Source organism: Protopterus annectens, chromosome 2.part0, assembly GCF_019279795.1.
Source record: "Protopterus annectens isolate FY-2018-M chromosome 2.part0, PAN1.0, whole genome shotgun sequence".
Taxonomy (NCBI): Eukaryota; Metazoa; Chordata; order Ceratodontiformes; family Protopteridae; genus Protopterus; species Protopterus annectens.
This window is the reverse complement of record NC_056728.1, coordinates 1,975,022,458-1,975,034,536: the sequence shown is the minus strand read 5'-3', so window position 1 is coordinate 1,975,034,536 and position 12,079 is coordinate 1,975,022,458. Positions and strand designations below refer to the sequence as shown.

Below are 12,079 nucleotides of genomic sequence, written 5' to 3'. Positions count from 1 at the left end.
ACAGTATCAGATGTACAGTGCTATCAGTTGCTCTTATCCATAACAGTAGATGTTCAAATTCCTCAGTACTGCATTAGGCTTAGGCTATATGGGTTGGGACTTGCTGAAGACACAACAAGTGACCAACTTCCAAAACCTCTGGCTCCCTCCCACATTTCCACTCTGACTATTGATTGGTCAGACATGAGGAGGGAAAATTAAAAAAACTTCAGGACTCTTGTTTGTCTAAAAGTTAAGAAATAGCATACTCATCCTAAACTAAACAAACAAGAAATAAAGTACAATTGTGTAAAATCTTACCATAACAGTAGATGTCCTTGGCTTCACTGCTGCAGTATTCTTAACAGGTGGGATTTCCTGATGTGGAAGCCTGAATGTCTAGCCAGTCTACAAAAGACTACTTGTTGCTTTTAAAAGGTACACTGAACGTCACCCAAATGCTCCTTGTGTAGCGTACATCATAAAGAGATGTTCAGGCCTACCATAATCAGAACTGAATGCTCCAGTAAGACACAGTCCAGGAAAACCCAAAAGGTAACCTCTACATCCAGGAAGGCAAAAGATTAGGGTGATGAAGGGAGGGAGCGAGTACTGCAGCAGTGAAGGCAATGACATCTACCTTTATGGTAAGATTTACACAACTGTACTATGTCCTTACATTCACTGCTGCAATATTCTTAACAGATGGGAGTGTGCCAAAGCTCAAGAGGAAACTTGGGAGGGGAAGGCGCAGAAGAGCCCCCTAAAATGCCATGAAGAACAACACTAGCAAAACCAGCCCTAGCTCTAGAAATACCATTCAACATGTACTGCTTGGTAAAGGTATGCACAGACGTTCAGGTAGCTGCCTCAAGAATATAATTAGTATCTAAGCACTTGAAAAAAAAGCACCTGAAGAAGCCACAACTCTAGTAGAATGCGCCATAACTGAAGAAGAAAGGCATTGCCATGAAAAGCGTAACAAAAGGAAATAGGCTTAGAAATCCAAGAAGAAATAGTTTGCTTGATACAGCAAGTCCCAAAGATCTTTAATGAAAAGAAACAAATAACTGATCAGATTATGTAATAGCCTTAGTCTTATCCAAATAAACCGCGAGTTGCCTATCCATGTCCAACATATGCACACCCTTTCACTGTCAGACTGCGGACAGAGGAAAAAATAGGCAGATTAATAAACCGATTCAGTAATAGCACATTAACCACCTTAGACATAAAAGGGTGCAAGGACACCCTGTCCTCATAAAAGACCAAAAAAGGAGGACAAGCTTTAAGGGCCTACAACTCAGACACCCGTCTGGCAGAAGTAACAGCTAACAAAAGAATAGTTGTCCATGAACACTGTAGAAAGGAAAGGCTCAAAAGGAGCCTTTGTCAACTTCTGCAAAACAAAATTAAGATCCCAGGGAGGAGGAACAGGCTTCCTGGGAGGTCTGATATTAAGGATGCCTTTAAGAAATTGTTTAATCTCATATCTACAAGCTAAAGGAGGAGAAAAAGGCAGACAAGCACAGGTAGTTGATAAGTAGGCCTTAATACAAAAACAGGCCAAACCTGCATTGAGCCACTCACACAAATAAGAGAATAAAAGGAACATCCACAGTAAGTGGGTCCAGGTTACGATAGAGACACCAAATAGCAAAATCTCTTTTCCATTTGTATAAGCAGGATTTCCTAGTTTTAGGTTTCCTGGCCTCCTACAAGACTTGCAGCACGTTCTCATAAAAAGGTGTCTGTGGGGAATCAAAATCCTATCGCCCACAGTGTCAGTTGAAGAGTGAACAGATGGGGATGGATGAGACATCCCTTGTCTTGTGTGATTAGAGCCACTCTGTGAGGTAACTTGTGACAATTGCCCCTGGCTGGATGCAGAAGTATAGGGAACCAGTGCTGTCGCAGCCAAAACAGTCACCAACAAGATTTTGGAGGCATCCTGTTGAATTCTGATCAGAACCTTCGGAATTAGAGGAAGGGGAGGGAATGCTTATAGAAACATCCTCTTCCAAGAAAATGACAGTGCATCTACCTTCCACACTAGAGGACCTGGGACTCTGGCACAAAACAGAGGAAGTTTTCTGTTCAGAGGGGAGGCAAAAAATAGAAGTTATGTCACTGGTGAATAACGTTCCATGAAATGGATTCATCTCCTTTGAAGCATTATTCATGGGACTGAGTTAAGAACCTGCTCTGAGTGTTGGCTCTTGCAAGCTCTGCATCTGGAAGAAGCTCAAGACAATCTAATACCCACAATGTCTGCCATACTTCACAGCTAGTTTGCATACCAAACCAATCTATATAACAGGATAACATTCATGCCTTCCTGATTACTGATAAACAGACACATATAACTGTGGTATTGTGTGAACAACTATGTACAGAGAATAAAGACAGTAGCAAAATGCAAAATTCTGGCCAGGCATCAAAGAACGTTCTTCCTAAGGATGAAAGGCCCAAAGAAACAGCAGATGAACACTCATCTCTTTGACACTGATGTGCTTCTTCTGTGATAGTGTTCAATCCCACCGCTTGTACTTTTAGGGAGCCAAATGTCACGCTCATCCCATGTCTGAAGCATCTGTGAACAATTCCTAAGAGGGAAGAAGGGAATGAAAATGGGTCCCTGGATTCATTGACAACTGCTGAAACCACCAGTGAAGTTCCTGTCTTAGATAAGGAAGAGGAACTACAAAGTCTAGAGAATGTGCATGTTGGAGCCAAAGGCGTAGATATTGATCTTGTGGAATGTCCTTGGGTACATAGATTATACAATCAGTTAACCACTTTGAAAGAGTTCTTTTGGTAACTGCAAGTCCTTTCCTGCTATCAGCAAAAGCCACAAAGAGTTGATCTGTTTTCCTGTGATCTTTTGTTCTATCCAAATAAAACCTTAGCTGTCTGTGAACATCCAATTTGTGCAACATATACTCCATTTTGTTGGAGTGGTTTTGAAGAAAGTGGGTAATTCAATGGACTGATTAATGTTGTTAATAGAACACACTTTAGGGAGGAAGGATGAATTGGTACGAAGAGAAACTCTGTCAGAGTGAAAGATTAGATAAGGGTGCTTGATGGAGAGAGCCTGAAGTTCAGACACTGCCTAGCAGAAGTAATGGCTACCAGAAAGAGAGTTTTCCAGGACAAAATTTTAATGGGCAAGAAGAGGCAGGTTCAAAGGGGCAACATTAATTTAGATAGTAACAAGTTTAGACTCCAAGGTGACGTGAGGAGATCTGACCGAGGGCTAATATGAAAACTCCTTTAAGAAGGCTTTACAAAGTCTGTGAGCCATGATAGGAGCTCCACACTCTTCCACATGGAAATTGAAATGGCAGCCAATTGAACTCTTAGAGTAGCAGGAGAAGCACCCTGATGAAATAAGTCTGTCAAGAACTCTAAAATCTTATTCAAAGGAGCTGTAAAGGATCAACGTGGTGTGTATTCCCAGAATACAAACCGCTTCCATTTGCTAGTATATGTTTTAGTAGTGGAAGCCTTATGCGAAGCCACTAATATATTCTGGACTGCTGGTGACAAGAGATCAGACCTGGCTAAGTTAGAATTGGAGCAGCCAAGCTGCTAGATGGAGTGACAGGAGCTGGATGGGGAACCCCTGACGAGTGAGTCAACAGATCCGCTCTGGGTCCAGAATCCAGGGTCCCTGAATGCAGTGAATTTTCAGGGAGGAAACCAAATTTGACGAGGCCAGAATGGAGCAATGAGAATTATCGTCATGTGAAGGTTCCTGGCTTTCTGGAGAAATTTCGTATCAGAGGAAATGGAGGAAATGCGTACAGGAGTCCCGGGGCCAATCGTAAACCAGTCGCCCCTGGGGACTTCCCTGGAGGGGTAATAGGGCAAAGTAGCTCCTGCATTTGGTGTTCATTGAGACGCAAACAGGTCGCAGGGAAGGCTGGCCCCATGTGCGAAAAATCCTTTTCGCCACTGACTGTTCAGAGACCACTCGTGCGGTAGCAGAATTGCTCTGCTCAGCTTGTCGGCTATGACGTTGGATGACCCCAGGATGTGCGTTGCTATTAGAAAGTGACCCGTGGACTCTGCCCACTGCCAAATTCTCATGGCCTCTCTGCATAGTTGATAGGACCTGGTTCCCCCTTGTTTGTTTATGTACCAGACTACCGACATGTTGTCCATCTGAACTGCAATAGTCCCTAGAGGAAGAAGGGGAGCAAAGTGTTGCAACGCTAGAAACACTGCCCTCAACTCTAGAACATTGATGTGCAGATTGTACTCCAAATTGGTCCATTCGCCTTGGACTGTCTGTCCCTGAAAGATGCCCCCACCCTATCAGGAAGCGTCCGTGGTCACCGTAACTGTGGGCGGTAGCACAAACGGCCTCCCTGGGAAAGGTTGCACGTTTGGAGCCACCAGTTTAGGTCTGTTTTGCAAGTCTTTGTTATGAGAATCTCGTGTTAGAGGTAGCTGTTGAAATGACCATTGAGCAAACAGTAGCCATTGTAGAACTCTCATGTGCAGCCTTCCCAGGGAATTGCAATAAGGGAGGCTGACATGAGGCCCAACACCTTCAAAACTAGTTTTGCAGGAGATTTCCTTGACAAGAGTAGAAGGCGTATGTGAGTCTGCAGTGATACTATCCTTTCTGGGGGAAGCCTCAGAATTAATTGCCGTGTGTTTAACTCTGCTCCTATGAACAAGATATTTTGTGATGGCTGAAGTAAGGATTTTCCGAAATTTACGGAGATCCCTAGGTGAACACACAGTTGAAGAACATAGTCTCTGGCCTGCAGTAGTTGACGCTGGGTGGTGGCTGAAAGGAGCCAGTCGTCCAGATACGGAAACACCTGGAATCCCTGACGTCTCAAGTGAGACGCTACCACTGCCATGCATTTGGTGAAGACCTTGGGGGCTGAGGTCAGACCAAAGGGCAGGGCTCGAAATTGAAAGTGACTGGCTCCCAGCCGGAAGCGCAAATGATCTCTGGATACCCTGGCCATTTTGATGTGGTAGTATGCATCCTCTAGATCTATTGAGCACATCCACTCGTCCTTCTGTAGAAATGGAAGGATCGACTGAAGCGTGACCATTCGGAACTTTTCTTTCTTGACGAAAGTATTGAGGTAACTCAGGTCTAGAATGGGCCTCCAGTCCCTGTTTTCTTTGGAACTAAAAAGAACCTTGAGTAAGTCCCGAATCCTTGCTGGTCCGCTGGGACTGGCTGGATGACTCTTTTGTCTAACAACTTTGAAATTTCTAAAGCTGCTGGCTCTCGCAGATGGGGCGGTACATCTGGGAGTCTTTTCTTTGGAATGGGATAGGATAGAAAGGGTATGGTGTAACCTCTGGTAACTACGCTTTTTACCCAATTGTCTGTAGTTATCTCTTGCCAGGCCTGAGGGTAAAAGGCTAAGCGACCCTCGAATGCCTCCAGAGCAGGACAGTCGGGCCTCCTCTCAGGAGTGCTGGAAAGGTTTACCAGGGAGTGTATCCCTGTCACCTTGATGTTGCGGACCCCCTCTGCCGCCAGGGCGGCGTCTTCCACCTCTGCCCCCTCCTCTGCCTCTAGAGGGGGCATCACCCTGTGTGCCCGGGAAAGACCCTTGATTTTGTTTCCGAAACCACATTTTCCCACCGCGTTGCCCTTTGGGGTACGGTCTGGTTGGGGTGGAAAAACGGACTCCGACAGCAGAGTCTTTCCCTCTTGTTCACACCGGGTAAGGGTCTCCTTTACCTTGGGGCCAAAAAGAGTGGCACCGTCAAATGGGGCGTTTGTAAAGGAAGACTTGAAGGCTTCCAGAAAGGAGCATAGGCGCATCCAGGATTGTTCACGAAGAGCAATCGCTGAAGCTGCTGCCCTACTCGAACCTTCGGCTGCGTGAAATCAGCCTCATGGACGAGTTAACAATCGATGTTAGGGTATTAAGTTGCGCCTGTCACTTTCTCTGAGACAGCTGCATCTGTAGAACCCTGGAGGGTATCTCCCAACTCTTTGACTAGATCCCTCTGCAGGCGTGTAAAATGGGTCAAATAGTTCAGGGACCGCATGGAAAAAGCCGCTGAACTAAAAATGCGCTTTCCATATCTATCCATCGTCCTAGAATCTTTATTAGGCGGATGGACAGGCGAAGAAGACTCCGACATCTCCTTTTCGTGGCTGCAGCCACCACCATAGCGCCTACTGGAACTCCTTTAGTAAGGTAGGACTTATCCTGAGGTGCTGTGATGTACTTGTTCGGTTTCCTAGGAACAGGTTCCACTGTGTCAGGAGCCTCCACGCCCTCGAGCAATAAGTTCCATTAGTTCAAGGGCGGAGTGACCCAGGAGGAGGAAGGGCGAGCACCAAATGCCTTCAGCAGAACTGACTCATCCTCAGAAGGGGAAGGGACTGCCAGTCACCTCTCTGTTTCAGGATCTCCAAAATGTCTGAAAAAGAGACATCTTCTGAAGGTGACTTAGGGACCCTTCTGACTCATCTAAGTCAGTATCAGATGTTATGGATTCTTGTGGAGAATCCAAGTGTCTCCTCTTACACAGTCTCTTCCTAGGGACTTCCTCGTGGGAGCATCCGGAAGCCTCGAGGAAGAGGGGCACCCTCCAGGGGTGGCTGAGACACTGGTGCCCGACGCTTGGATGTGGCCGTGGGTGCAGATGAAGACAAAGGCCCTTTATGGGGAGGAGAAACTGCTTCCACTGATGTGGTTGTCTGGGTAGACAACACCTTCCTCATCAGGTCGAGCGCTCCCGGGTCCCGCATCGAAGAATCTCCCGGCTCAAGAAATGGGAAGAATCCCGACACGGGCACGAAGGCATCGACGACCCGAGGACGGAGCCGAATTGATCCGTGCGAGGCCCGAGGAGAGTCGAACCGACACGTCGGTTCGACTCGGCCCCGGAACCAAGAACAGACCGTCGGCTCCGAGACTCCGGCACGGGTCCGGGAGTCGGGCGAGAGGAACAGACCGAAAAGGGCGGTTCTGGACCCGAGGCTCCACAATCAGCAGATCAGCCTCTTCCGCTCCAAAGACTGAATCGGTCTCGAGGAGGAATGGATGGAGATACAGGAAGGCCTTCAAGTTTGACACCAGCTGGGTGGAAACCGAAATAAGTTTAGAGAGGGCCGAATGCTCCAGCAGCTTCTGCACCACACGATCCACATCGACATCCGAAAGTTTAGAGGAGGAAGGGGTCGAAGGAACCAAGACGGAGCCGACCTCAATATGGCCAAGGAGGGAGCTCCATCACCGGTTCCAAGACTCGAGGCTCAGGAACCGACACCAGTTGAACACTCGGCCCCAAGTCTGTGGAACCGTGATCTAACCTTTGAAGAAGAGCTCGAGCCGATGACTTGGGCTCCGATGTCTTGATTCCTTAGAGGACTTCGATGCCTGGTCAGAAGCATCCAAAGCCTCTTGGAAAGCTGGTTTCAAAAGACCCCTGTCCATTAGTTTCCTGCGCCTATCTGTCATGACCCTCCCACTGAAAGAGTGACAAATGGAGCAATCCTCTTGTAAGTGGAGAGGCCAAGGCAGTAGACACAGGAACTATGGTTGTCAGTGACCGACATTTTTTGGCCACACTGACAACGCTTGAAACCAGACTTTGCCTTCTCAGACATTGTAGGTAATAAACAAGTCTAGAAACAAATACACAGTCAAATCCGGGAAAAATAGTCACAATCAGGTAAATGTCACAATCAGGTAAATGTCAAATCCGGTTAGTCACAATCAGGTAAATTTGACTCAATATATTAGTATATGGTAAGGGTGTAGGCCCCGGTACAAAAATACCGATAAAAGAGTTAACGGTAGCAAGAACTACGGAACCACAACACAATCACACAAGGTAATACTGACAATATTAAGTTAAATAAAATTCTCAATAAAATACAACAAAAGTTATATCTTAGCTTAGAAAACCCTCGAGCTAGCTCCCAACGATGCGAATGCAGCAGCGGCAAACTAGATCTGAGGTAAAGGCAGAGGGGGATTGTGGGTATTAGATTGTCTCGAGCTTCTTCTCGATGCAGAGCTTGCAAGAGGCCGGCACGGAGCCGAGGATCGGCTCCGAACCCATGTGTAAGAACAAACGGCGAGATTGAACACTATCACATTATCCACTTGAGGAGTACCTCACTGGTGAATAATGTCCAGAAATGGATTCCCTGTGAAGCATGTATTCATGGGACTGAGTTAAGAACCTGCTCTGAGTGTTGGCTACAAGGTTCTGACTGGAAGGGATATAAACTGCATGCAATGTCATGTCATACTTGACAGCAAGATTCCATACCAGAAGTGCCAATCGGCAAAGAGGATAAGATCTCATTCCTTCCTGATTGCTGATATACCACATCACTGTGGTATTGCTTGTGAACACCTTGAGAGGCTCTGGACAGGAAAGAGGATGAAAGGCCCAAAGAAACAGCAGAAGAGCTCTCATCTCTTTGACACTGATGTGCTCCTTCTGCTGACGAGGTGACCACATCCCACCTGTACTTTTAGGGAGCCAAATGTCACGCTCATCCCATGTCTGAAGCATCTGTGAACAATTCCTAAGAGGGAAGAAGGGAATGAAAATGGGTCCCTGGATTCATTGACAACTGCTGAAACCACCAGTGAAGTTCCTGTCTTAGATAAGGAAGAGGAACTACAAAGTCTAGAGAATGTGCATGTTGGAGCCACACTGACTTCAGAAACCACTAAAATTTTTTTCATTTGAAGGTTGGCCAGAGGGAGCATCGGAATGGTAGATGCCATGAAACCTAGAGCTCTCAGAAACTCCCTGGCAGTAATGGAAGCCAGAGGAAGAAGAAGAATTTGATAGAAATAATTTTAAGTTATATACTTACCATAACTTGTTACCTGTGTTATCCAGTTTCATTCTGACTCACGTATGGGTCTCGGATCTGACCCCTTGGATCCGGCTCGGCCACTCTACAATGACTCACATTCCAGGCTCAAGCTCCTCCTTCTACCCACAGTTCCCTGAGTTACACAGAGCTCCCTCAGATCAAGTTTGCTGCCTATATAGTAATAAGAGAGGAACAAACGATTACAAGAAAGAAACCAAAGGCTCAACCAGGAACAACTGTTCCAAGAAACTAAGAGTAATGCTACTCAATGCCAGAAGTCTAAACCTCAAGATGCACGCACTCGAAACTCTCCTTAGCATGGAGAACATCGATATCTGTGCAGTAACAGAAACCTGGTTCAGGGCTCCCGAGAGCACCCCAGCACTACCAGGTTATGCCTCATACTTCGGCCCCAAAACTTGGACCAAACCACAAAAGGAGGGGGAGTATCGATTATTCATCAAAGATACCCACACCTCCAGGTTGGTGGCAAAGCATGAAGCATCAGAGACTATCCATGTGCAACTAACAGTGGGTAAAACTGTCTTCCAGTTTATAGCCTGCTACAGACCACCCTCCCAAACCCAGGAACCCCACTTGGCCTTTCTGAGAACACTGGAAAATATGAAGGTCTCTCCAAACACCATTATATTGGGTGACTTCAACTACCCAAACATAGACTGGGAGCATTACTCTAGCTCCAACACCCTAGCCCAAAGGTTCCTAGAATTTATAAACTCAAATGCTATGGAACAACTTGTTACCACTCCCACAAGAGGGGAAAACATACTGGACCTGATCATCACCAACATGGGGACTCTATGCTCCAGACCAGAAGTGTATCCCTCACTGGTAAGATCAGACCATAAACTAATCTCACTGGATATTCACATCCCGACCCCACCCCCTGCCCAGAAAACCACAGTGAAAACCTTCTCTAAATAAAATTTCACACTCCTCAAAACCGAGGTGGAATCCTTCAAAGCCCCCGGGCCTGTGGAAAATACAGCCCAGACTGCAGAATCCTTTATAAACACATTCTATGAACACCTTCAGGAATGCATGGATCATGCGATCCCAAATAAAACCAAGACCCAATCCTCCAAAGGCAGACGTCCTGTCTGGTGGACCCCAGCCATAAACAAACTATACAATAGAAGGAGGAAGCTACTAAATGATAGAGCAAAATCCCAAAAAGGGAAGGCATCACTGATCAGTATTAGCAAAAACTATGGGCACTCATAAAATTGTCTAAGGCCAGCCGAGGAGAAAAATTGCACAGGACACTAAGGATAATCACAAGGCTTTCTTTAGTTATGTTAGGAACCTGGGTGGTAATTCCCAGATATGCTCAGAATTAGTCCAAAATGAAAAAAATACACTGAACCCACAGACATTGCCAACATCCTAGCTGACAGGTCCAGCAAACTTCTCCCACCAAAGGGCAAATATCTATCCCAGCAGAGTGCTGCCCCCTGACATCTCAGATGCTCAGGTAAGAGCCGCCTCTCCAAAGCAAAAACACAGCATCAATGGGACCAGGCGGTGTCCCGGCTCGTCCTACATGAACTCAAAGAAGAGCTAAACCCAAACATAAAACTACTGTTCAATCTCAGCCTTACTACAGGATATGTGCCAAAAGAGTGGCGTACAGCAACAGTGGTCCCTCTCCATAAAGGTGGTGCCTCAACGGATCCTGGAAACTATCGCCCCATAAGCCTGACTAGCTTGGTCTGCAAAGCTATGGAAAGGATCATCATGGACCTCATAAATAAAGATATTGGGGACCTACAGACACTGGATCCTACCCAGTTCAGCTTTGTTAAGGCAGATCCTGCCTCTTAAACCTGGTTGATTTCTTTGAAACAGTCACCAAGGCCATTGACAAGGGAAGGTGGTCCACACAGCCTACCTGGACCTCGCAAAAGCCTTCGATACAATACCCCACTCGGGCATTATAGATAAGCTCACCAGCTTAAATATAAACCCCTATGTCACTAGATGGATTGCAAACTGGCTCAAGGACAGAACCCACATGGTTAGAATTGCTGGAGCCATGTCAGACTCCAAACAAGTTACAAGTGGTGTCCCACAAGGCTCAGTCCTGGGACCTCTCTTGTTCGGTATATATTTCTCGGAGGTACAGGCCAACACGGAAGGACTGTGGCTGACCAAGTTCACAGATGACTGCAAACTGGGCGCCATAATCGACTCTCCAGCCGACACAAGCATCCTCCAAAAGGGCCTATGGAAACAGACAACTGGTGCCAGAGCCATGGCCTCAAGCTAAATGCCAAAAAGTGTATAGTCATCCCTTTTGGCAAAAACAAAGTGCCCACAAATTACCACACAGGTGGTAATCCATTAAGTACAGAAGAAGTAATTAGGGACCTGGGGACCCAAGTTGATAGCAATCTCTCATTTGACAACCACGTGGCCAAAGTGGTTAGAAAAACATTTTATATAGCCCACCTAATCATGAAGGGATTCACATCTAGATCAGGGGAGGTCATCGTGCCTCTTTACTCATCCCTCATCAGGCCCATAATTGAGTACAATGCCCTTTGGGATGTACCTTACCAGACACCTGCAGCAACTGGAAAGACCCCAAAAGTACCTCACCAAGAGGATCAAAGGACTCAAACAGATGCCATATGCTGCTGGTTAAAGAAACTCCACCTCTACTCAGTGGCATACAGCCTGTTCAGAGGCGATCTGTGCCTGACGAGCAAAGCCATGTCCAACCCGGAATTAATGGACATGCTGCACCTCAGAAAATCCAAATCCCATCGAGCTACGCACTCGAGAGACTTGAACCTCAGCACTGAAATAAATAGGACATGCTGGAGAGGACAGATTCATAACCCAGAGGCTCCCTTCATTCTGGAATAAAATCCCAGTCCAGGTTAGGCAGAGTCCCTCATTGACTCTCTTCAAGAGGAATCTTGATGAGTGGATGGGAGATCGTAGGTTTACCCCGGGTATCACTTCTGTGTCACTGTTAGACAGAGGCACAGTATACTAACCTCGAAAAAGGGCATAGCAAAATAAATTTAAAATGGGTGGCGAAAGCCAAACACATTAAGGCTAGGCTTATAAATGCCCTAGGGCAGATAGCCTAGTATGAACTTATGAAACTATGAACCTATGAACCTAAGAAGGCTCCGCAGGTCTTGCAGAAAATCATAGGTTGGGAGACGGTAGGAAGGGAAGGTGAGTCAGAATAAAACTGGACAACATAGATGCTAAGTTATTGTA

At 46.3% G+C, this 12,079-nt stretch overlaps 1 protein-coding gene across 1 annotated transcript in view; it reads left to right on the top strand.

Moving 5' to 3' along the window:
• Nucleotides 1–12,079, top strand: part of LOC122792907 (disintegrin and metalloproteinase domain-containing protein 9-like) — a 1,461,818-nt gene that overhangs the window by 302,116 nt on the left and 1,147,623 nt on the right. The gene's annotated exons all lie outside the window — the stretch shown is intronic.